General features: G+C 45.8%; 1 long non-coding RNA gene across 1 annotated transcript in view; it reads right to left on the reverse strand.

The window, feature by feature from the left end:
* LOC138247188 (uncharacterized) overlaps positions 1-26,364 on the reverse strand; it is a 33,801-nt gene extending 7,437 nt beyond the window's left edge. The window contains exon 1 of the long non-coding RNA XR_011194357.1: positions 26,227-26,364. This is a non-coding gene — a long non-coding RNA (uncharacterized lncRNA). The remainder of the gene's footprint in view (positions 1-26,226) is intronic.
* Positions 26,365-27,618: the final 1,254 nt, after the last annotated feature.

The raw sequence follows: 27,618 nt of genomic DNA on the forward strand, positions 1-27,618 counted from the left end.
TATGTACTAATGTTTTGAATTTGTATTAGCATTTCATAATTAGAATCATGTACTAGGGGTTTGTTAGTTAAATTACTAGGCCTTAGTTTAGCAAGGGTCTGGGCCTAGCTGCCTGGTCTCATATTAAACTGTGTTTTTTCCTAACATGCAATGTGCTGTTTTCCTGAAGGACACGAAACTGTACTTTTCCAGAAGCTAGATGTGTGTGTAGCCGTAGTAAATTCTGTGGTTTATGGAAAATTCTAGTGAAGTGCGTGGAGAATTATTGGACAGAGATAATAATGCGCAAATTATTATCCAATGAAGAATTAGGAGCAAATTAGGCAGTATTGATTTAACCACATAACCCATTATTGGACATTCCACTCCAAGCCATACTTTGCCATTTTACTGAGGCATTTAGGCCATTCTTTTGAGACTTTGCTGTTTGTTCTTCCTGATACTTTAACCATCCTCTATTCATTCCTACCTGATACTTACTTCTCCTCCATATGAGGGAAGATCTTATTCCTTAACTATGCCATACTGAGACTTTGCCCTGTCCTATCTTTGCTGATGGTGAACCGACTGATGTCCTGAGGATGAAGACTGACGCTGTTTACTGATTCACTAGATGGGTAACTATCTGATGAAAATTGTAATTGTCTGTTTGCCTTTCTCTCTAGGTACCAACAGCGTTTTTGATAGAGGCCATAGTTAGATGTTTTCCAAATTTGTGTTTGCTAAATTGTTTTGCATGAAGCCCAACATGCTGATGCTAATTCGAGGTTAGTTAATATGTTCACTAATATCTGACGCAAATAGACAAATGACTGAGTTCTTGCTTTGTTGAATGATGCACTACTGAGACTTTGCTAAGTTGCTTTTTATTAATGACGTGTTAATGCTGAATGAATATTCTCTATTTATTGATTAATTGTGTTCCAATTAAAATCTGAAGAGTTACTAATGAGATGAATTGCTAATGAGATTAATGGAAATGACTTTAGATTGTAACTAATAGGGAAATAAATATCCTAACACTTAACTAAATTGGTGTGGTTATTCATGACTGAAAGGTCATGGTGTGTTCACTTTATTGATTCTTATTAAATGTTATTGATTAACTTGTTGATTAGTTTCTGTAAATATTGTTTGGGTTATTGATCTATTGATTTTGTGATGCCAAAAATATATCTCGTACTGGGAAGTCCCTGAGCGTGGTCCAAAGGTTCATCGACCTAGGCGTGTCTCCTTGTAAGTTTACTTATCAAGGCTCTGATGCGCTGACACCCCTAAATGACTTCCATGATCACCAACAAATCTGGGGTTGATCAGTTCCTCTTCCCATTTTCAAAGGGGCATTGTTGCAAATCGTGGGTGGGTGCAGCAGGGAGAGCGGAAGTTGTGAATACCCACACATGCATATGTTCTTTCGATGTTGCCAAGCTTACAAGGCAAACGATGCCGATTTCTCCCCAATTTCCGAAACCTGCGTGGTATTTACTACTACGGATTTCTCCACACTCATGGCAAATAAATCTGCAGCAGGAAGTGCATTTTGTGACTGCCAGGAATCCCTTTGTGAATTCTTGTAAGGCGTAAACAAGGAATTCTGGGAAATGAAAATACATTATTAAACGGAATTACTTTTGTGACTAGGACTCATTGTTTTCTGGAGATGATGTTTTATTCGCAGCCATTTTGTTTTAGAAGAGGATCTTTGATTGTGACGCAAATGGGGTTAGGTGAAAACAGTTGCAGTCGTAGGGAAGTTGTGAAGTTTTCCATACAGCTTCCCAAATGTTGCTTAAAAACACTTCACAACTTCACTGACCCCTTGTGGGCACGAGCCACATCCAAACACTCTAATGTGTAACTAGTACAGATGAAAGTTAACTGGGCAAGGCAACTGGGTAAAGCACACCAAGGCTGGAAATAACAGGCTATCTATACCCCCCACAACCCTGGTAAAGGAGGACGCTGGCATGAAGTTCACAACTTGGACAGTACTCATGTGAGTCACCCGGAACTCCGGCCAAAAGGGACAATAGGTGAGTACCGGTGAAGGTGGGAGTGATTGGGGGGTGTTGTCATAAACTGGCTAGTACATTCTTTTGTCAGTGAGGTGTAGCAAGGGAGTCTGGAGACTTCCTAATCATCTGTTAAATTTCCTATCCATCCCACTAAAACACTCAAACCATTTATCCATTAATCCTTCATCCATACATGCACCAACCTGAGTAAAACACTAACCATTGACGAAAGGGAATAACCTTAAATTGTCTAGTTAGGCAACCTATTAGCAAATCACCAGATAGTGAGAAGTCAACATTCAACACAATCAGCACACACTGGCTTACGCAGGCGTGAGTACATTTTGCTTAGTGGATCTTTTGGGATTTATTTGTCTGATCTTCGATGCACCAATAAAATCCAGGCTGCAAGCCCACATGAGAGGTCACCTTTCGCCCACCTGTTGGTCATTCATTAAGCCCAGTGAGGCCAACAGCCATTGCATAACCCACATTTACTTTGAGAGCTAGTTGGTCTTCAAGCCAGGTCCCTGCAGACTAGCACTGCTGTGTCCATTGTGTAAACACAAGGGAAGACAGGTTGCATGGGTCTGTGGTGATCAAGAGATAAACTACGATGAGAGAACAGAAAGGGGCTGGGAACTTGTAGTAAAGCCTTCCTGAGCTGGAGCACCGAGACACTAAGGGGGAGATTTACAAGCCCATAGCGCTGCCTTAACACCACCTCAGTGCCATTTTCATAATGTTAAGGTGGCCTTTACCAAGCAGCAGATTTACAAAGTGGTGCAATGCATGCATTGTGCCACTTTGCAACCCCTTGTGCCACTTTATGCCTGTGCGAGGCATAATGTATGCAAGCGGGTTGTATCTCCCACAGGGAGGCCCAAAAAATGGTGCAGTGAAATTTACAAGATTTCACTGCAGCATTTTTTCTGGCATTTTTAATGCCTGCTCAGGGCAGGTGTTGAAGTGACGCACCCATAATATCCTATAGGCCTCCCTGTACGTTGCTGCACTAGCTTCCAAATATTTGATGCTAGTGCAGTAAAGCTCCATAACAGCGTCAAATGATTTTGACGCTGTTGTGGTAACGACCGCCATGGTGCGCTGTATTGTAAATACGTTGCAACCATTGTGTCATTAGGTGGATTTTCTTGTAAATCTGCTACTAATGGTTAAAGGCCTGGTTAAGAGCTGGCCTTGTGGCTCCTTGTGTTAATGAGACTGACCCCATATTCACAGGCTCCAATCTTGCCTAGGCCTTCCTTCTTCTGATATTCATAAAAGTAAAAATCAGTTTCCACAAAAGTACAATTAAGCTGGATATCAACAAACATCTGTTAACCAGGGCCAAGAAGTCCATGGGCTGAACATGCATTTGACAAATGCACTATAAAGTTATTTAAAGGCAAGCCATTGCAATAAGGCAATAAATGTTAAAACCAAGTGAACTGCATAGTTATAAAAAATTACTAAACCCAATGAGCAAAGGGAAACCTCACTTTTAGGAAAGTGAAAAGCCCTCTGTTTTCGAGGTACATTTACATCAACATCAAACACCTTAATTACTGTCAGTCTCCTATTGTGCTTTACTGTAATCATACTACATGAATGCCTGCATTACAGCATGCCCATTAATGGCTCTGGTAACCAGCAGCGGCTCCTCCGCTATGGCGGGGCGTCGTCCCTCCTACTTGCCCCCGCTAGCCGCAGCTTCTCCAAACCTCTAACAACGGAACAATAATTACTATGTTTATTAACCTTTCGCTGTTAATGACTTTAGAGGGGTGGGGCCATGGGGGGGTGATGGGGACAAGAGGGATGTGCGCATGTGTGTTTAGCTGGTCGGATGGAGAGAAAAGGCACAGGTAACTTGTCTGCCTGGAAGCGTCCTGTCTGGGCGCTCCAGCCATTCGTAACGCTGCTTTCAGCAGCATCAGGATTGCCCTCAGGGAAGGCTGGGAGCCTGTGCCTGCTGAGGGGACGGAGGAGAGGAGAGGCGCACAGGTAAGTTTTTAAATTTTTCACTTCTTAATTTTATTATTATCCCCTCTCCCCCTGCCTTCCACGTGCTGCTCCGCCCCTTTTAACCCCCCTAGTGCCGCGATTGCTGGTAACATTGGTCACCTGAGATGCCATTTTCGGCTAGATTGTGGTTGCCACGGGTTGGATAAACGAACCATTCTGAGTTGGATCCCAGGGATTCAATTTAGAATGGAAAATAAAGGGGGCAATTAGGTTTAATGCATCTGAATCCACTGGTTATTCCTAAATCTTGTATACATTTTTGTCAAGAGTATTCAGCTTTTTTAATGAACCGGACAGCCTGGGGGTTACTGAATCGGTTGTGATTTTCCCACATTACTTGTAATCCTGATGGGCTCGGCAAACACCTGCTTTTGACAATAACCATATCAGGATTTTTGCCTTTATTGTTACTTTTTATAGTAAACAGATAAGTCCTGTAGTAAACTCAGTACATATGCCCTGAGCTTAACCTTTCTTTCAAAGTAAAACATAAAATACAAGCTCTCTTTTCAGTGGAATCACACAGTGTCTTTCCAATCAAATTCTGTACTCAAGGACACCAACAGATGAGCAGATCCCCAGCTGGTCTCAGCAGTACTTCCGAAAGGTCTGTTTCTCTTGATCACGTAAGGGCAGGCGACCGATGCACTTGTTTAGCCAGATCTAAAGAGCAATCCATTATGCACATGGTCGTCCTTTGTACAAAATACTGTTTCAATTCCAGTTTCCACAAAGACACTTCATATATAAATTCTTGTAGCTATATCAGATCACACATACCACATAATTCCCACATACCATTCCCTACTCACCTGCGGCATGGCCTTACTTAGTGGACACAGTATTAAGGAGGAAGGACCCGCGTGATATGATATTGTGCTTGCTATTCCTATTGTTGGAATGTAAAGCTCTCCAAGAAATAAGGCATAGGTTGTGTGGTCATGGTCAGGTATCTGACGTAAACCTGTCACTTGGGTTCCACCTAGGTTCAGAATGTCACCCCTTCAGAGCTACCTCACTGACTACACAGATCTTCTGGTCTAGGCCAATGACAGTAGAGCCATCTGTTGGTTTACACAGTCTTACAGGATCAGATTCTGGCAGTAAAGCTCTGAGATCTAACAGGCTCATGAGTATGAGAAAAACCTACGGTCCAGGCTACTATCAGGAAAACGATCAAGTCGCCTGCCTGTAAGATCGATGTCCTCCGCTGTAACCAACTGTTCTTATATTGTATTGACACACCAGACACTTTTCTTGGAGATAGGCATTTGAACATTTTACTTTTATGAACAATCAAAGCTTTCACAAACACAGAGGAAAGTGTGAATTTAGGGGTAGATTTATGGAAAGTGGCACTGCACCTAGTGCAGCACCACTTTTCTTGCGCACCTTAGTACCCCCCCAATGCCACCATGTATGCACCATATTTAAAATACGGTGCACCATGGCGGTAATCAGAGGTACTAGCATCATTCTTTTTTACGCTAGTCAGGCGCTTTTCAGGATTAGCTTTGGAAATGTTGACGCTAATCCTACAAAGCACACAGAGGCCCATTGAAAACAATGGAAGCCTCCCTTTACTGCCTGCTCTTAGCAGGAGTTAATCCCTTTAAAGCCTGCTCTCAGCAAGCGTTAAAAATCCCGATAAAAATCTAAGAGATTTCTTTGCGAAAATATTTCAGCACCCTTAGCGCCAAAACGCTCCTTGCATACATTATGCCTGTGCCAGGCATATTGTGGCACACTGGGGTACAAAGTGGTGCAATACAAGCATTGTGGCACTTTGTAAATATGACACAGCATTTTTGGCCTTCCAAAGCCACATTAGCGTGACGCTAATGTGGCATTGGAATGGCGCTAGGCCCTCTTAAATCTGGCCCTTATTGTTTTATACTATTGTAAGTTTGAATTGCCATAGACAGAAACTGAGTTAACATTCTGAATGTTTATTAATCAGTGTAAAAGTGTGCAAAACAATACTGACTGGGTACAAGGACCAGAATGACATAGAACAATACTGATATTGTTGCATTACCCCTGTTAGGTCTCCGTTATACCGTTATAGATTCATTTTCTTAACTGACATCTTATTCTGATGGTGACTTTTTACATATTCTTCCATTAACACGAGAAAGTGCTGCACACACATTTATTCCCGAAAGGCATTGTTGCCCTTTAGCCTGCACATTCAGTCCAGGGATGTGCAGACAGAATGCAATTTGTTTTCTTTTTCTGTGCTTGTTAGGAGACAACCCGCTTTTTCTAGACAACCCAAAGTGGCAGTTCTGCACCTCTGACAGAGTGTGATAAGATGAGTGTTTTATTATGTAAACAGCATCCATGCAACTCTCGTTGAGAGTAGCAAAGACATTATGAAAAGGTAGTTGTGGATCTCCTAAAGAAGATCCAGGATGAGATCAAATGTATCCCTTCTAAGGCCCTAGATTAAGGTGCGATAATAGGCAAGGAACATGCATACCTGATTCAACCACACCCAAGAACACCATTGATTCATATATTACCTAAGATTCATAAAAAAATGCCATCAAACTCCAGACGTCCTATAATGTCGGGCTGTGGTTCAGTTTTGCAAAGTGTGTAGCTTTGTTGATCAATACATTAAATTAGAAGTCCCCAAGACTTGTGTCTAAGTTAGGGACAGCATGCAATTTATCACTTTGGCGGACGCACTAGATTTTGACCTTGAGAACAACTGGTTGGTAACTATGAATGTGGAATCACGAACATACCCCAAGATGAGGCAATGGGGGTAATTGATATATGTTTAAGACAGAATAAAATAGAGGAGGCAAGATGTGACCTGATGGTAACATTGGCAGAGGATGGATTTAAAATGAAATATTTCCTGTTCAAGAAGGACTTTTATTTACAGAGGAAAAGAGTAGCTATAGGGGCAGATGTGGTGAATCTCTTTGTGAGTGAATTTGAGGAGAAAATAATTTATGATCATTCTAAACCATATCAATCCAAAGCTCAGAACTGGAGACGGTATATTGCTGATGTTTTCTTTATCTGGCAAGGGGATGATTTGGAATTGAGGGACTTTGGCATATGGCTTAGTGGTCAGAGTCAGGACTTACATTTTATCATGCACTACAAAAAACAAGAAATAGACAATCTGGACTTATTAGTTAGGCACCGGAATGGTAAATTGCACATCACCCCATATCGGAAACCCACAGATACGTATTACCTTTTGTGTTACAATAGCCATCATCCCAGAGCATTGAGGGTCAACCTGCCATATGGGCAATTCACTTGCATTCACAAGAGTTGCACACACAAAGAGGATTATTTCCTGGAGGCAGAAGTGCTGAAACAGATACTACTGAACAAAGGCTATCCCAAGAAAATAGTCACTAGGTCAATTTGGAGAGCATGGTTTTGCCAATGTGAATAATTATTGAACAGAGAGCAAAAAATGAGGATTAAGGAAAAGTGATGGTCAGTACCTTCTTCCTTGCTAGCAATGATGTTAAAAAAGTTATTTTGCGATTCTGGCCAATGTTGAGTGACACATGAACTGAGCCTCCACTGTTTGTCTTCAAGAGAACCAAAAATATAAAAGACAATGTGAAGAGGGACTATAGGGAACACATTAGAAGGATGGATATTGTTACTATGTGGGGACTCCTTGCTGCAGTAGGACATTATACGTGGGGAAACCCCCTCAGCCTGTGAATTCACTCATGTTACAAAAGAATGGAATGGAAGAATGGAAGACCAATGGCAAGGTGTTTGTTTTGAGGTATTTTTTGATGTTTCACACCTGGAATGTAATTTATGTAATCCAATGCCCTTGCATGTTAGTTTACTTTGGTCAGACATCGCAGATGATTAGGCAATGCATTGTACAACACAGAAGCTGCATAAGATATGGAGTTGAAGGGGCCCCATTGGTTAAGCACTTCAATGAATAAGGCCATTCCACGGAAGATAAACATTGGCAGGTTGTGGTAATCAGTGTACTGAAGAGGGGAGGAGGCATTGTGAATTTATTGAATATCAGAGTCATAAGAGGATGGACCTGTTGGCCAGTGCTAGTAAAGGACTACATGATGTGAATGATGTAACATGAATTTTGAACTTATGATGGTCTCTATCTTTCTGAGAACATGTTTGAGAAGCTCTGAGGAGCAAAGGATACATAAGACCGGTCATCCTTGTGACGCAACCAAACAATATAGCAGGTGTGATAAAAAATATAATGGAAGTGGAAATAGTGAAATGTGGAAAGAGCAAAGGAACATGAGATGTGGATTTGGAATTTGAGTTTACGGTATGAAAATGGATTGAAATCATCAACAATATCCAGGATTCCATCATCTCTAGTCTCCGATGGCTACATCAATACTCAATACTCGAGACCCTATGTTACTCCTAAAGAAAGAGCACATTTTCATAGTGAAACCTTGTCCTTGTGGAGGTGTTGTGTTCTGCGAATGTATTTATTCAGCCTTTCTTGGCAGGAGTTTACGCTTATATTGCGATAGCTTGCTGAAGCTCTCTAAAAGAGGAACCAATGGAAGGATCATGCTACAAAAACCTTATTCATTTCAAATCTCTAGAGAGTGTACCCTGATTTCTGTAAAATGTCTCAAGAGATGCCAACTTGGCTTGATGTGTATCCTGGCATCCAAAATGAAAAAAACAAAATTCAACATGAGCAGTGGTAACAATTAGCTCTGAATGACTGAGGAATGAGGAATCATGGACCTTGCCAATTTGCACAGATGTTTGCACATATTAAGCATCTCACATTATTGGAATAGGATTGCCTAGTCCTGTTTTTATTATGATTACTTCTGATTGAGTTTGTATGGTTAGGCACATTCAATCAGAACAATACCGTCTATATTTAAATGAAAATTGTTCCATTCACAATCAGAAATCATGAACTTTTGTTGAGCTCCTTGCATTAGCAGACTAGTAATGGGCATTATTTCCCTACTGCTATAGATATAGAGTACAATTGTTTAATTGAGGAACTATGTGAGCTGCCCCTGGTGTTAAGAGCAGTTTTTAATTGCATGCGTTTAAACTGAATATTGCAAGATTTATTGTGTATTTTTGATTGCAATGCACAACTGCTGTAACAATAAAGCTGTGTGGTTTGCGCTTTGAATAGCTGTTAAAATTAATTTTCCAAGAGATGTGGCCATAGAAACAGCAGAATCAATGATCTTTAATTAAGGCCAAGAGAGATGTTACTTCTACAACAACCTATTGACGCGTACTTCGATGTAATTGTCACGGCTAAGGTCTGATTGACATTCACTGCCTTGAACATCCTATGAGATGCAGGTAAAGACATGAGAACGTACGTATGTATATTGTGCGCATCAATTAACAAAGGGGTAACCACCGCTGCAGGGCCCCATCTCAAGTGGGTGAGTTCAGGACACCAGGTGAGATCCTATTTTGTTGCCTGCTGCCAAGACCTGATCACTTGCGTTGGCTCATAGCCTGCAACACAGGCTTCATGATGTCCCTCAGGCAATATAAGGCAGAGCCTATTAATAGCTTAAGGAACTTCCCAAGGATAAAACCCACACTTGCTCAAACCTACTGGTAGCTGCCTCGCTCTTGATTGTACTACCGTCCAGTGGCAAAACAAAACTTGAGGGGGCCCCCGAAGAGTACCTTGAGGAGGACCGATTCCCCCTGTACCCAATGAGGGGGCCTGTCGCCCGTGCACAGTGTGCTGTGTTGAGAGGCCCCCATGAAGCTCAGGGATCCCCCTGCACTGCAGGGGCTGCGGAGGCCTTTGTTACGCCAATGCTACCACCATAGAGTAGGCGTGGCACACTAAAAAGTGGCCATGGAAAGGGAAAAAAGAGGTGACCCTGTCCTTGAGGGAGGGGTCAGAGGACACAGAGAAAGCATATCTTACATGTGTGTTAGAGCCCCAGAGGCTTATGAATGTGATGTATGGAGGGATATGGGTTACAGCGTGAGAGCTTGTTAGTCTGCTATCGGAATATTTAGGGGGTCATTCCGACCCCGGCGGGCGGCGTCTGCCGGGCGGAAACCGCCCAAACACCGCACCGCGTTCAAATGACCGCGGCGGTGATTACAACTTTCCCGCTGGGCCGGCGGGCGATCTCAAGAAGATCGCCCGCTGGCCCAGCGGGAAAGCCCCAGCAAAGATGAAGCCGGCTCCGAATGGAGCCGGCGGATTTGCTGCGGTGCGACAGGTGCAGTGGCACCCGTCGCGATGCAGACACTGAAAATCATTATGGGGCCCTGTTAGGGGGCCCCTGCACTGCCCATGCCAGTGGCATGGGCAGTGCAGGGGCCCCCAGGGGCCCCACGACACCCGTTCCCGCCAGCCTCTTCCTGGCGGTGTAAACCACCAGGGACAGGCTGGTGGGAAGGGGGTCGGAATCCCCATGGCGGCGCTGCATGCAGCGCCGCCATGGAGGATTCCCTGGGCCAGGGGAAAACCGGCGGGAAACCGCCGGTTCCCCTTTTCTGACCGCGGCTTTACCGCTGCGGTCAGAATTGCCCAGGAAGCACCGCCAGCCTGTTGGCGGTGCTTCCGCTGCCCTCTGCCCTGCCGGTTTCAAACCGCCAGTGTCAGAATGAGGGCCTTAGTGTCATATCTACAAGAAAGTTGTGGATGGATCCTGATGTGCCACTTTTCTTGTGCCGTCCCTGCCCCACCCAACAACACCATGGCTGCGCCGTATTTACAATATGATGCACCATGGCAGCCATTTCCACAATAAATAAAAACTCATGATGCTATTGTGGCGCTTTGCTGGATTAGTGCCATGAATTATGGCACTAGTGCAGCAAAGCACTAGGGATGCCCATAGGCTACTATGGGCCTGTCACTTTAATGCCTGTCCCGAGCAGGTGTTAAAAATCACAGAAAAGGGGGGCGTGGCTTCGGGCGTCAAGATGGCGGTCGCACTCTGAGAGTGCTCTGGACCCCTCCGTCATCCGCCTGAATATGCCGCGGTCTGCTATGCTAACGGCGCTGCCTCGAGCGTTCCTGTGTGTCCCCTACCCCTTGGGGACCAAATTGAGGTAAAGAGATGGGCCAAAACAGTCCCCGTGCCCGCTCCGTAACCCGTCCCGTCTAAAACAAAATGGTGACCAGGTCCGGGCCGCCTCGGCGAGGCTGAGACCGGGACCCCAGATGCGGCCGATCCGGAGCCCACGGTAAGACTAACAAAGAGATCGGGGCCGCGCTCCGGACGCGGACGCTTGAGAGGTGTTGGGGTGTCGACTGAGGGGGAGCCGCCGGCCGAGCTGGAGAGCTGCCGTGCTCCCGCCTGAAGTGGCAGCATTGAAGAACTGCGGCGACCGGCACCGGGAGAGGCGGAGACACTGCGAGCCGCGCAGTGAGGCGCCCCCTTGGAGTGGGGAGAGCGCACGCCGCCGGACGCAAAGCCCGACGCAGTGAGTGGAGTAAGCAGCGCGCTGGAGACGCGGGGGCCTCTGGGAGGACGCCCCGGCACCCCGAGACCCGGACGAAGGCCGCAGCATCTGAAACAGACCCGAGGCCATGCGCAGGAGAAAGGCACTCCCGCTTCGGAGGTGGGGGGGAAGGGAAGTGTGAAGGGATCCAAACCGATGGGACATTGCTTCGTGCACTGCTGGGTCTGGAGCCGATCGAGGACCAATTAGAGAGAGGGGAGACCTCCCGGACCTCTGCGAGTGCATGAAGGGGCAGCACAAACAGTGCGCATTCACCGGCCCCAGTGAGAGAAACCAGTGTCCTGGCTGGAATGAACGTGGCCCCACCAGAGAGACGCTGATGCCCGGGAGTGCAGGGCACTGGCCCTCGGGTGCTGGAGGTCCCCCTGGGTCCCTGGGGGACTCGACGACGCCGAGGGGAAGACCCTGACTTAGTGGCCCCACAGAGGCCCAATATTAGACGCCGGTACCCCGCACAGGGAGTGACTCCCGGGAGCTTGCCTTCTTTGCCAGCTTGGTTGGCTTGACCAGGGGAGAAGGCGGGTCTCGGGCTGCTGAGTTCCAAATAAAGAACGGTGCCCGCATAGTCCGTGGGGGTGCCCTCCTTGGTTCCCGGTAACAGGGAGCTTCGCATGCGTTGGGACCATGAGGAGAACTCCACAAAGACAACACAATTTGTTCCCCTCCAGACGATAAGATGGGAAGAGACAAAGCGAACAAACAGCCTCAATCCTCCCAGCAAAAGATTGACCAGTTCACAGCACCGACAGGTCCGATGAGAGACGGAGACGCAGCCAGTGGCCCCCCGTCCTGATGGAGTGAACGCCATCCTCCAGGCAATTCAATCATCGCAGACAGCCGTAGAGACCAAAATTGGAGAGGTTCGGGAAGACATGGGTCTAATCAGACAAGATCTCAGAAACGCTGTGGGCCTAATCACTGAGGTAGAAAATCGGGTCTCTCAGACCGAAGACTAACTGTCCGACCTTAAAACCAAGGTGGCCCAGCTCCAAACTCGAACTAGCGAGCTACACCGCCACGCCGAAGACGCTGAGAATCGATCGAGACGCAATAATCTGCGCTTCATTGGATTTCCAGAAGGCGCTGAGGAAGATAAAGCTTCCGAATTCCTGGAGCACTGGATCAAGACCTGGATGCCAGTTTAGACCCTCTCACCTTGGTTCGCGGTTGAACGGGCACACAGGGCCCTCGCTCCGCGCCCCCCGCCGGGCGGCCCCAGACACCCGATGATTGCACGTTTCTTTAATTTCAAGGACCGTGATCACATCCTCAAAGGAAGCTAGGCGCTCCGAAGATCTTCAATGGGAGAACCATAAGATCTTAATATTCCCAGACTACACCCGAGAAGTGCAGATTCGCCGCCGATCTTATGAGCATGTCAAGCAAAAGCTTAGAGCAATGCAACTTTCTTACATGCTCTTATTTCCTACCAGACTTAAAGTCCTCATGGCCGGTAAGGCCTACTTCTTCGAGTCCCCAGAGGATGCATGGGACTGGCTGACTGAGGAGGGCGCTGGGGCTCGGTGGGGACCCCGGGGACCGGCGGATTGCCTCCTCTGAGGTGCCCCCCCCGACGTGAGGACCCCGGAGAAGCAGGCGTCCAGGAAGGGAAGGCGAAAAGACTCAGGCGCCCCCGCGGACAGTGGGACACCTCCGGGCTCCGGTGCGCAGGAGGGGGGGGCCTCCGGCGGGTCGCCGGGACCTCAAGACCCAGCCCGGGTCACAGACAACACCAGCCTGAGCCAGTCTCCGGTACTTGGCTGAAGTGGAGCAGGTAACTCCTGACGAGGCGAGCAGGGACGGCTCAGCATCTCCTCAATACACATTTTGTGTTACTTACTTGAAGACCGTTAATTGCATTTGATCCGACTAAAGGGAGGGGTCCATCACTCCACTTTAACAGCAGTCCTTCTGGCTGCTTTGTTCCAGTTGGGTAATTGGGCGACAGATGCTTCCGGGGGGAGTATGGGGTGGGGGGCGGTTGGGGGGCAAAGAGTTTGACAAGGGTTTAGATAGTAATGTGTTGATAAGTTTATTTTGTTGTTTTAATATTTCACTGTTGCAATTGAAATGGTCATCCCCAGATCCACAGGCTGACACCAAACAAAATATAGCAAACACGCATTCCCATGACTGGCCCTCACTGACTTAGGTCATCTCATGGAATGTAAATGGCCTGCTAGACAAGATCAAGAGATCCGCGGTATTCAGTACCCTCTACAGATACTCCCCTTCCGTGGTCTTATTACAAGAAACCCACCTTCTTGGAACTAGATGCCCCATGCTTTCACAGGGAGGATATGATAGAGTCTTCCATGCAGGCTTCTCCAGGGGCTCCAGGGGGGTGGCTGTCCTACTCCACCGCTCACTGCCTATGGTAAGGCAGATTCGTAGTGGTCACAGGAGTGCTTCATGGATCACCACTAAACCTGGTGAGCGCGTACGCCCCCCGGCAGGGCTTGATGCTTTTCTAACCTCACTCCGCCAGGTAATTGCTGGGCTCCCCCAGGGGGCCACCCTGTTGGGGGGAGATTTCAATGCCGTTCTCGATCCCAGTCTAAATGTATCAGGCGAGGTTACCACCAACAGATCCACCCGGGCTTCCAATCTTACGGGCTGGGCTGAGAGCCTCGGTCTCTGCGACATATGGAGAGTTTGGCACCCTAGAGAGCGTCAATACACACACACATCGGCAGCCCACCCAACACAATCCAGAATTGACCTTGTATTTATGCCCGCCCTTGACGTCACCAGCGTCAGAGGAACGGATATACTGCCCCATGGAGTCTCAGACCACGCACCAGTACGGGTCCGGCTGGGGGGAGTGGATCCCTCCAGGTGCCCGATGTGGCACCTAAATGCATGGTACCTGCAGGACAACGATTACACCCTCGAGGTTAGGAACCATCTCACTCAATATTTTGAAATGAACCTGGGATCAGTTCGATCCTCAGGCACACTATGGGCCGCAGGTAAGGCCACCCTCAGAGGACATGCTAAACACCTTCTTCGTGTCCGCAAACGCGCCCAAAATTCAAAAGTGTCTGAACTGGAGTCTAAGGCGTTAAGCTTGGAGCGTCAATATAGGACTTCTCAGTCAGCCTCCAGTTTGAAGCACCTCACCATGGTTAGGGACGAAATTAAGCACCTAGTGCTAGAGTCAGCAAAACATATCTGGAGGGCATTAACCACCCGAGTGTATGGATGGGGGGGTAAGAAAGGGAAACTATTACACTGGCTGGCTACCCGGCCTCTAGCCAATAGAGTCATTCCTGAAATCATAGAGGAATCAGGCTCTCTTTCTAAAACACCCACCGAAATCGCACAAAGCTTCGCCTCCTACTACGCTCGCCTATACGCAGAACACCCTCAGCCCACTTCCGAGAAAGAGTCCCCTCTCTTAAATGAAATAACTCTTCCCAGAATCTCCCTAGAGACAAGGAATAGGCTGGACGAAGCCCTTAATCTTACTGAAATTGCGAACGCAATCACCTGCCTGACATCGGGCAAGACCCCAGGACCGGAGGGGCTCCCAGCAGAGTTGTATAGCAAATGTGGCGATATCCTAAGCCCCCACCTACTTGAAATGTACACGGAGGCCGAGAGACAGGGCCGCTTTCCGGATGAGATTGATCAAGCCACTATTGTGGTGATCCCTAAGACACAACCCCGTCAAGACACTGTTCGGCATACCGACCCATATCTTTACTAAATATGGAGATCAAAATACTGGCCTCAATCCTGGCCTCTAGACTGAAGGAGGCTATGCCCGCTTTGGTGCACCCTGACCAATGCGGCTTTATGCCCACCCGCGGCACTAGGCACTGCATTAGATGGCTACACCTAGCTCCAGCACACCGCGGGCCCCTGTCACGCGACCACTTGGTGTTACTCCTACTTGATTTTGAAAAAGCTTTTGACACAGTCGACTGGTCCTATCTTGATCAGGTTCTATGAAGAAATGGACTCGGAGCCAAATTCTGTGGCCTGGTAAAATTGCTTTATTCTAACCTGACGGCCCGAGTACAAGTGAATGGGGTGGTCTCTGACCCCTTCCCTATTATCCGTGGCACTCGACAAGGGTGCCCATTATCTCCTCTGCTCTTTGCTTTAATGATCGAGCCTTTGGCGATATTATTGGGCGGAGATCCTTTGATTGAGGGTTGGCCCTGGCCCGCTTGTGAAGAGGACCAGGTGGCGCTTTACGCGGATGATGTCTTGCTATACATCTCCAACCCAAGCACGAGTGGTCCCCGCGTTTTATACATACTGAACCTCTTCGCGGAGGCTTCAGGGCTGACTCTAAACCCCAGTAAATCCTTGCTGGTTCCCCTCCACCGCTCCCGAGACTGTGTGGACTGGCAGCATGCCATCCCAGTGAGAAGAAATAGCTTTAAATACCTAGGAATACACGTCGCGCTACTCCCGGAACTAACCTGGGAACTTAATATTACACCTTTAATCAAAAGAATTAGAATTGACCTTCAACGTTGGAAAACCCTACCTCTCAACCTTCTAGGCAGAATAGCCCTTTACAAGATGATGGTCCTCCCCAGACTTCTTTATCTACTGCAGAACTTCCCACACTCCATCCCAACGAGATGGTTCCGAGAGTTAGACGCGTTAGCACGTCAGTTCATATGGAATGACGCCCGTCCACGACTGGCACTTATCACTTGCCAGAGAGACGTCTTTGACGGGGGATTGGGCATGTCAAATATTTACTTATACCACCTTGCAATCACCTACACGTGATTAATGATTGGATGGGGGGTGGATGGTCAGACCCGGCATACTGACTAGAACTCCAAACACTGAGCTACCGACGGATCTTCGATGTCCTGTATGGAGACCCAACTTCCCGAAGTGTCCCAGAGGTAACCAAGGTGGTCCTAATGGGATGGCGGGCGGCTCAAAAGGTGTCGAGATGGTGGGGGCACCTCACTCAACAAACCCCGCTGTGGCATGGAAAACAGTTGGCAGAAGTAGCGGGCCTAGAGGGATTCCAAAAATGGGACATATCCACACTGGGCGACATCTGGAGCGGGACACACATGCGATCCTTTGAGGAGCTCTAGAATTTTTTTTCATTAAATAAGACGCAATTTCATAAATATCTCCAGCTCCGCCATGCCCTACAATCACACGTGCAGACAGGGGGCACCATACCGGAGCATAGCCCGATGGAAGCAAAGGCACCGATGGGGAGTCTAGGCAAGGGAGGGGTCTCTCATATATACCGTACCCTGGTCACCAACACAGCCAGCTCCCTGGAGGGACTCCGCCAGAGGTGGGAAGGATGTGTGGGCCCCATGGAAGAGGGAGATTGGAACGATGCACTGATGGCACCTCGCTCCCTAACGATGGCCTCCCGCTTCCATCAAATACAGACCTACTATCTTCACGTAGCATATTTAACACCCACTAAATTACATAGAGCGGGCCTCCGACCCACAGCTGACTGCCCCCGATGCTCAAACCCCGCCGCCGACTTCTTTCACATGGTTTGGTCATGTCCGGTAATAACGACCTATTGGAGGGCGGTTCTGAATGATGTCTCTGATGTCCTTCAAGAAGATATAGAGTGGACACCATTGCCCTCCCTACTGGGGGCTATGGGAGATACTGGGCTGAGATGATCGGACCGGACTTTCCTTGGGGTGGCATGTTTGGTGGCCAAGAGGGATATAATGGCGAACTGGAAAGCCAAGGGCGCCCCTGCTCTGACTAAATGGAGGCGTGGGGTGGACTGGTGCGCGATACGGGAAAAACTGGTATATGAGGCTAGAGGTTGTCCAAATAAACATAATAAGATATGGGGGAAGTGGGAGGCCGTGACAAGTGCTTCTCCTACATCACTGTAAACGATTGCACCATAGAGGGTTGAGATGGGTCCTCTTCCTTATCTCTCCTAACTGGTTAATGTATAATTTACTAAGGTCAGTCTAGCGGACCTGAGTGCAGCGTTCCTTTCTTTTCTTTGTTATTTATAATGTGTCACTGGAACAAGGGTTTTGACCAATGTTGGGTGCCTGTTGGCACCATGTTAAATGTTTGTATTAATTTTACTTGTCTGCAAAATATTAAAAATTCACTTTATAAAAAAAAAAATCACAGAAATGTTTTTGACGTGAAATCTTGCAGATTTCACTGCAACATTTTTTGCGGCGTCCGTGCAAGGGAACGCCCCCCTTGCATACATTATACCTGGTGCAGGTATAATGTGGCGCAAGGTGTTACAAAGTGGCGCAATGCTCTAGTGTGGCGAAAGGAGCCTCAAGGGCCTTGTAAATCTGGCCCGTTTTTGTCCTGCTCTCAGCAAGTTTGCCATGTGAAATAAACCTAGAGTATGACACCTAGATTTCTGTGTACGTCTTATTCTTCCAGCAGTGTGGGATTCACATAGGGGCTAGCCAAGACCTGTTTGATCAGGATGGAGTCACTATGACCATGTGTGCATGTTGAAGAATTATTTCTCTGTAGTACATATGCACACCAGGCCAAGGCGCAAACCTATACCCATTTCGGTGGATTCGAACATAGACAAAGCTCTGCCAGCCGAGGGGGTTAGCGTATCTTATTTGTAAAATCATGGCTACATGATGAACACTGACCCACAACTTTGGTCTATCAATGTCAGCTCAATGGCAAAATCTCTGCAGCTTCTTTTCTTTCACCAGTAATACAGCTAACAACCAATATCTAGCAGTCTCCTCAAAGATCCTTGGCTCAGTATATCATTCCCATTCGCAAATTACAATTTGTACACTGACTGGTTTGCAAATAGGTACTGATAGGTATCATCCAAATAGTCTATTTGCAGTGAGCCACAAAACAACTTGCCTCTTAAATATTAATTAGGCAGGTATCAATTTGCAACCCACTGCAAAGGACAGTAGACCTCCAGATCTGCATTTGTTTTCTGAAACCAAAATATACTTTTTTGAAGCAGCCTTTGTCATCTTAAGGCTCAGATACTGCCTTAGATGGTTCCCATTTGAGAAGACATCAGGTGGAACAGGCAGTCGTCCTCAGGAACACCACTTGCACCCCCCCAGGCTATTCACATGAGTCACAAATGGGAAGGATTCACTTTGCAAGGGAACCACCACCCCATCTTGTGGGTCTGGAATTCATCAATGTTGTACGAGTGCAATTGCAGTCAAAACCCACTGACTTTCCGAAGTAGAAATAGGAGAGTGATTCCCTTTTCACATCCCCTCCTAGTTTCGATAAAGAAAGAACCACAAAGATGCTTTTACGAGTATGAAAGAATGTTCTGAGTATTAATAAATGTACCTCTCTATGTGAGAAATGCACCAAAATATAAACTGGCTCCTTCAGTGCCAGTCCTCTGAGGAAACTCCCTGCAAAATGAAGCAACCATCTCCTGAAAAAGACAGATATTGATCCAATATTCGTTCTAACTACAGATGCATCTCGGGATTGCTTTACATAGCAAAGACCATAAAGACTGTAGGTACAGCACAACTGTCCACCTTCAGGCAAACACGTGACGGGGCTCCCATCTCCACACCGAGGGATGATTTCCCTCCTGTGTCCTGGAAGATGCACAGAACAGTGCTCTTCTATGATCCACAAACACATGTTGCACGCATCCGACCAAAGACAGCACATCCACATTTCTGAACACAATAATGCACAACATTCTGGGTGCACCATCCCCCATCTTGGAGACCACCAACTTCTTGTCAGTGCACACATCCAGGAACACTCCTGACCCAACACTGACATTGGTCATAAACTCAGTAAAATGCTGCATCTAGGTGCCATTACTACAATAGTCCAACAGTCCCACAGGCCTACAATAGAACCAGTTGCACACCCACTGAACATACCACCCAGGTCATCATTCTCCTCCACTTAAATGTTTAAGACGAAAAAAACAACAAACCACCAAAGTTACAAAGATCCCTGCCTAACTAATACTGTCATTTACATGGACATCAATTCACCAAAATGCCAGGGGTAGCGGAAGTGACATCACTCGGAATTTCATCTTAACTTGCAATCACGCACACATGCTTACACATACACACACATTGACTCATACACACACTCTTTTTTGCATAAGCACACTCTCACCCTCAAGCATGCACACAACATACATTAGGTTTTTACTTATCTCAGCTTCCAAGGAGGGTCACCTTCCTGTACTCCATTTTTTATTACACTAATAATCAATAATATACAATTATTCATGATTAATGTAATAAAAAAACTGATTGAAAACAAGGAAGTGGAGCCAAGCAGCTTCCATAAGGACCAGCTGCCCCTTTGTTCCTGGCACAGATTTTAACGCTTCTGAGGACAGGGGGTTGCATAGGAAGTAACAGGAGTCGCAAGGGAAACACAGGGGAAGCAGCATGTTGGGTTTCGTGCAAAACAAAAATAGTAAACACAAATTTGGAAAACATCTAACTACGGCTCTATCAAAATAGCGCTGTTGGTACCTAGAAAGAAAACGCGAACAGTCTTAAGAAACATATCAATAAAAATATACCTCTCCTCAAATGGATCGGCAAACTAAGATAGTCTTCGTCATCAGGACATCAGTTCAGTCAGCAAGGCATCAGGATTCAGCAACAAAGTTCAGAAAATGCCAAATCTTTAAGCATTAAAGTAAAGCACATCTCTTGTCAAGATGCTCAAGAAAGTAATGATCTTTCGGCCAGAAAGAAAATGGGCAAATGGACTGTCTTCCATCAGTGCAGTCCGGCTAAGTTAGATTTACTAAAACTACTTTCCAAGTCCCTATTGGTCAATGACTATTGGTCTCCCGCAATTATGGATAATCATTTGTAAATGATAGAATATCACTTCTGCTCCAAGTGACATGATCAAAATTCCCTACTCGAATCTCCCTCATTTGTAAAATCTTCAATGGATCTTGAACTTGCTGCACATTTGCAGTCAGCTCCACAGAATCCCTTTTCCTTTTGTCTCTTTTCTTTACCCATCTGCCTTCCCATTTGTCTAATGCTCCCCAAGTCTGGGCACTTTGAAGTAATTCCTTAAGGTGTGCCTTCATTCTGGCAGATCTCATGTGTTCGAAATCTTTAGTCTCAAAATCTAATCTGTAACTCTGTTTGAAATGCTTAGTTTTGTCTATTTCTATGCCGTACTTCTCTGCCAGGTCTGCTAGCTTCTGATGCACATTGCTCACTTGCCTTGTAATCTTCAGGCACAGATATCTCAACTCTGCTTCTGTGTAAGATTCTTACCTGTTCACACCCATTGTTCCCTTAATGAGCTCACCCGCTTCCATGCTTAGCCTAGTGTAATTCAAATACTCCTCTCCCCTAGGAGCACTCTGCGGGGTATTCAACTTGTCTAACCATTCAGTCAACTACTGAGCAGTCAAACCTTGCAACGAGATGTTGCTGGCTTGAACCGGTGTTACCTGCTGTGCAACTGCATTCGGGGTCTGCGGTGTCAACAATTTCAAGTTCTGGCTAATGTTTGACCCTATCATAGTATCTGGAAGTACTCCAAATGGACTAAGGTCAAGCAGTGCTCTCCATCCGTCAAAAGTCTGTCCCACAGGAGAAACTACTCAAGTGTTTTTGTTATGTTCTGCCCCCATTACATTCTGTGTCCTGACACCCCGTTCACATACACTGGGTTTCTTCTATGCAAATAAGGTTAGAGCTGGACCAACAGTAGTAGGTAGAGATATAGCATCTGGGTTGGTCTTGTACTTAAGTTTTGTGGGAAAGTAACTCCCATGTTCTGATTCATCATTGAAGACATATCTGACTGTGTCCCTGTTACCGGAGTTAATCTCTGCATGACTTGTGGCTGTATTTGGGGCAGTACAAGTGAAGTTGGTTCTGTCTGAACCAACATTGGTCTCGGGAAAACCTGTTCCGTAGGCACCATTAAGTTTGTAGCTGTTTCCATAATAGGCACATCAGGGTAAATTCTCTGGACCTGTGGTGGTTGCACCTGATTTTGTACCACTGGAGTAGTAGGCACGTTAAGACTACCCTGCATTGTGCTCTGTGTCCAGCTAGTATTATCCTGCACCGGACTCACTGTCCCATTAACCTGTGTCAGAGCTGAAGGATCAGCACTGGTCCTCGACCACTCTCATGTGCTGCGTATGGTGGTGGATGATTTCTCAATAACTGTAAAATAAATTAATCATCGTCTGATTTTTCCTCCACTGTTGAAGACTTTCTAGCCTCCCTACTTTTGGACGGGCTTCTGTTAATCTTTCTAGTAGCTTTCTTTCCTTCCTTTTCATTGTCCTGCATAATCTCTAGAAACAACTTAATTCCGTGCAAAGTCTAATTTCTCCAGATTCTCTGAACACTGTCCCATCTAGCCTCTGTCAATGTCTTTTCTGCCTTTCTCATTCTCCTCTCAAATTTCTGTTGCTGTTGCTGTCTGGCTGCTAGCTCCCAGATCGCTAATGCCTCAAACTGTGCTTGTCTGGGAAGGGGCTTCGATTCATATAGCTCCATCCTTAAATGCTCTAAAACCCTTAAGTTGAACGTTCCGTTTGTAGGAAATGCTAAGTTTCCATCTTTCTCTGTCACTTTGCACCATTGCTTTAGCCAAAGACATTGAGCGACACCCTTCTCTTCCATTACAATGTAAGCTGGTGTACCTTCTGGTGGTGTAGCCTTGCCTATACTTGTTGTAATGTATGTATCTCCCCTTAAAGCACTCTTTAAAGCGTTGAAAAATGTCATTTTTTCTACCTTTTTGTTATTCAAAATCAAATCAGGAAGTGACTTTTAATCCCAGAATTCTCTTCACCAACGGCTACCAATCGTGCGCAACCCTTCTTACTAACCAACCTATCCCAGCACGGCTCCAATGACGTCACACTCACTCATACTGCAGCTGACAAAGGCCCTTATTACGACCCTGGCGACGGTGCAATGATGGCGGTAGGACCGCAAACAGGCCGGCAGTCATTACCGCCCCATTATGACATTTGCGGTGTGGCATATGCCAAAACGTACCGCACAGTCCACCCCGGCGGTAATGCCCACCAGGCTGGAGACAACGTTCTCTAGCCCAACGGCCGTCACTAGTCCGCCGGCGGTATCATGACCCCGTATACCGCCATGGATTTCGTGGGGTTTTGAACCGCCACAAAATCCATGGCAGTAGGCATTATCTGTGGCAGGGAATTCGTTCCCTGGCACTGATTGGGGTCTCCGCCTCCCAACTCCCTCTCCCCTTAGTCCCCCCCAACACACACGACCCCCCCTACCGCCCCTAAAGGTAGTAGGACTCCCTCTCCATCCCCCATAGACCCCCCAAACATACCCCCATGACTGCTGGCGACCCTCTGCCCTTTTTTGGATGGAGAGCCACCAAACATACCCCCACACCCCTATTATGCATGCACACACCACTCACACACATACACGTGCACATACATGCACACATGCACACATACATATACAGAACATTTCCCCTACACACATTACACCTCCCGCATACATACACGCACTCACACACCCCCTCTAAGCACTCACACGCACACCACCATGCATGCACACACCACACAACACCCCCTGACCCCCCTCCCCTGATGGACGATCACCTTACCTGTTTCGGTGGTCCTCCAGGAGGGAACAGGATCCATGAGGGCTGCTCTGCCGCCAGCACCCCGTCACCAGAACACCACCACGCCGCATACTGGGTTGAAATTCGGTGGGCAGTGTTCTGATGACGTGGCGGTGACGGTGGAGCAGCCTCCACTACACCGCCAACCACCAGTATGGCTGCTGGTGGCTCTCCGTCCAAAAAAGGGCAGAGGGTCGCCAGCAGTCATAATATGGTTGGCCGAAGACCGCCAACACTGGCGGTCTTCGGTCCGGCAGAACCTCGGCGGTCTGTGAAAAAGACTGCCGAGGTTGAAATGAGGGCCAAAGTCCTGCGGCTTGTCCTCCAAAACTTCGATTCACCCAAAACTTATGCAAAAATTGCGAGCACTTATCCCAAAATCAAAAAAACAACGCAATTGCTTCAGAAACTTTATAGATTTTTCACTGACTGTTCTTCCCTCACTTACAGCTGCTCTTTCTTTCTCCGTTTCCTGATTCACAAGCAAAATTCGACCTGCAAATTTTACTCTCAACTGATCAGTGGGTCTGTCCTGGTGCACATAGGACTCGCCAGATCTCAGTCGAAATTCTCTTTCACTCTCTTTCACTCACACTCTGACTTGTCGACCAAGCCCGATCGACCTATTAAACCAGGCAAATTACAACATAAAACCAAGTGTCTCATACACTTATCAATATACTCTGGAGTCTTAGCCCACGCAGGGTCCATACATCCACAAATACGTGGACAATTTTTAAGCACATGTGAAGTTCGACGACTTCCCTACTCTCACACTGCAGAGTACGCACACTCCTTCTACAACTTAATTTGGAGTACACAAACTCCCTAAACCCTCTCAAACATCACAATCCACCTGCAATTTTCATAAGCTGTGCAAGCGCAAAACCTACTTCATTCACTCTCTCACTAGAACGCCGAGAACATCCTCAACAAACCACTGGCAGGCTCCAAGATTCTGTGAAAGTAATTTTAGGACTTAGGGAAACATTTTCTCTCCAATTTGTATAATTGAAAAATGAATCCAAATCTTAGTAATAATGAACGCTCAAACGACCAAATCATCAAGCTACTACCATCTCCGTTAATCTTTGTGTCTTCCTGCTACCGGCTCTGTGAACACTTATGATAGTTTATTAAGGAGACAGACCATCGGGCTGTTACTATCTCTGTGAATCTCTTAAGGAGACAAACCATCAATCTTACTACTTTCTCTGTCAATACCACCTATGCTGAACGTCTATGATGGGCTCCTAACGAGACAAAACTGTACCGAACATCTATGATGGGCTCTTAAGGAGACGTACCATCAATCTCTGCTACCACTTCTGCTAGCGCATCTGACCTTAATAAGTAAACTCACAAGGGAATGCGAATAGGTCGATGAATCTTTTGACTCGCAATTAAGATGTCCCCACCATAACTCCAGTACATGCAGATCAATAATCAATAATTAATCAATAACATCAACAATCAATGATAATCAATAGCATTAGTAATCAAATGGAATCAGTAATTGTCACACACCATGACTTTTCAGTCATGAATAACCACACCTTTAGTAAAAGCTAGGATATTTATTTCCCTATATTAACAATGCTACTGTCATGAAGGTAATCTCAGTTCAAATGATACACAAACAGAAACATCACTGGCTGTCCAAAACAGCGAAAGGAGCGTAAACTAATAAAAGCTTGTCTTACACACATTACACTCATTTTGTTACTATTAGCAAGAACAGCATCTTCTAGCACTCGGTTCTCATGAGAAAAGACTTTTAGCTACGAGCACATTTGATCAGCACAGTGGAAAACTACAACTTAATTCTCTAAGCAAACATTTTATTAATCTGTTTAGAAATACAGCTTGACATGAGGCCATGCAACTAGGCCAGACCTCGGCTAAGTTAAGGCCTACAATCAACAAAGCTAATACACAAATGCATAACCCTCAATATGATGTACTACTACATTAATCAAACATAAGCTCCATATTTCATATTAATAAGCCAATAATAAGTATATTTCGTGAACATTGTTGGCCACTCACGTGGACACAATTTCAAATGCGTGCATTATTTTTCTCTATACTATTACATCTTCTACGCAAATCCATTACTCAGAATACATGAATACTCATTAATATTTTTATTAAAACACCTACTTTAGCACCGGAATAGCCACAGTCAAAACACAGGCATCAAAATCCATCCCTTCTTGACAAAGCAGATCAGTTAGGCTGTAGACTTTACTTCAACTATATACACACTTTCCTTCCTCTTCATGTACCGAGCAACCTGAATAAACTACATTTTTCTATTCTTGTTCAATCACTTCCCCGTCTCCTGTTCAACATGGGGGCTTCCAAGTAAAATACCACAGACCACAGAATTGAAAGAGTACAAAATAAATATGAGAAAGCTCAGTGAAACCACGCAACCAGAATGTTAGGGACAGGCACAAGAAAGCACGGAAATGACAAATAGAGAACTTTGAAAATGACTGAACAGAAAACTCAAAAACGTCAAAAGAGAAAAGCAAAGATGATGAAATAGGAAGCTTTAGGGTAAATCTAAGGAGACCTCAGGAAAAATGCTCAAAGAAGAGAGCAGAGAAAGCTGCGTCAACATTTTTGATGCTATTGATGTACTGTTCAGGGTTATCGCCAAAATGTTGGCGCTAACCCTGAACAGTACGTAGGGACCCATTGTAACCAATGGTATGCCCCTTTTTAATACCTGCTCTGAGCAGGCGTTAAAAGTTTCACAAAAAATGGTGCAAGGAAATTTTTAGATTTCTTTGCGCCATTTTCTTGACCTTTCTAACGGGGGAATGCACCCCTTGCATACATTATGCCATGTTCCGGCATAATGTGTAGCGAGGAGTTACAAAGTGGCACAACTTTGTAAATATGGCGCTGCATTTTGCGCTATATATCTCCACATTAGCGTAAAAAACATGATGCTAATTTCGCGATATATGAAGCACGGGCTCTTAAAACTGCCCCAAAGAGTCATGAAAAGGACACAGGAGACCGGAAAAACTGATGGCAGATACAATAGAAATTCTATAACACAGTAAGATATTGAAGAAAAACTCACAGTGCTGCTCTGGATCCCACTGGAAGGTTTAGCAGCAGCAGGCAGCGGAGGATGCCCAGGGCCCACTCCTTCATGGTGGCAGAAAGGGCAGCTGGACTGACCCTTGGAGGAACCCATCCTGAAATACTGCCCACAATCTCTCACTTTCTTCCACTAATGCAAATGTAATGGCAGGCAGGAGGCCTAGACAGCTGGAAGAGAGGAGTTGCAAGTTAATTATTGAACTAGCCACTGATTGGCCAGTCCCAAGGATTTCTTTGATCCCACAGGGCAAATACAACAGAACCAACAACAGTTTGTTGTTCAATGACCCTTTAATGTGAAAGGCCAAGAGGTCAGGTCAGAAAGGGGTCCTTGGGAGAATACTCTGGGCTAGCTAGAGAAAAGTAGATTATTAATAATACTTTCAGAGGAATGGAAAAGTTGCAGCATAAAATATTCTGTAACTCCCTATAAACAACGCTTAAACTATAAAACAATGAGAATGTTAATTTGTGAACAGAGACCATCAATTTCAATGGTACCTCATGTAGGACAATTTTCCAATCAGATGTATTTCCCTAGAAAAGATTTTCATTGCCTGTGATAAACTCTATAAAACTGTGGGTTGCAGCGTTTTTATATAGCTCATTGCAAACACAGTGAAGAAGCAGGCTCATTACTGTCCCCAAGCAAAGTTCCAACCGTCTTGCCAGGTCTGATGCCCCCTGCAGGATTATAGACAAAAAGTACGGCAGTTAAAGTTTTTGAGGAGCCGCATAATGGCTCCTTGAAGGTTCTCTCCCCCTTCAACAAGCAATTGACCAAACTTTGGCCCATAATTACACTTTTTTAGCTCCACATTTGCGTCATGTTTTGATTGTATTTTGTAAGTTTTCGCTGCTTTTGCATCGAAAAATGATGCAAATGCAGTGGCAAAAAAGTATACATATGGGCCTTAATAATTTCATACCCCCCTGCACACCCAACCTCTCACCCGAGCTGACCCTTTCAGATATGAATAAATCTGTTGGCACAGTAGTTTCAATAAACAAAAAATATTTCCTTTGCTCAAAACAGCCACTTGCCCAATTCTGGTATTGTCAGACCAAAATGACTCTTTTTTCAGGAGTTGTAAGTCGAACTAGTGACTGCAGATACATAGTCAAAATATTGAGTACCAAATAAAATATATATCCGCAGCTACATGGATGTGAGGTAGTAAACTAAAGCTACATTTATGTATATATACTTAGCATGTCAATATTTTGGCGGTCATTTTTTTGCCTGTGATATTTTGGCAACAGAATATTCTGTAGTTAGCATTAAAGTGGAATACCTTTTGCAGAACAACCTCATCCTTTTGTATAAGACCCAAAAGGGGAGCCCCAAAAAAGGGCCTAATGGCCAAAC

This window comes from Pleurodeles waltl, chromosome 7 (assembly GCF_031143425.1).
Source record: "Pleurodeles waltl isolate 20211129_DDA chromosome 7, aPleWal1.hap1.20221129, whole genome shotgun sequence".
Taxonomy (NCBI): domain Eukaryota; kingdom Metazoa; phylum Chordata; class Amphibia; order Caudata; family Salamandridae; genus Pleurodeles; species Pleurodeles waltl.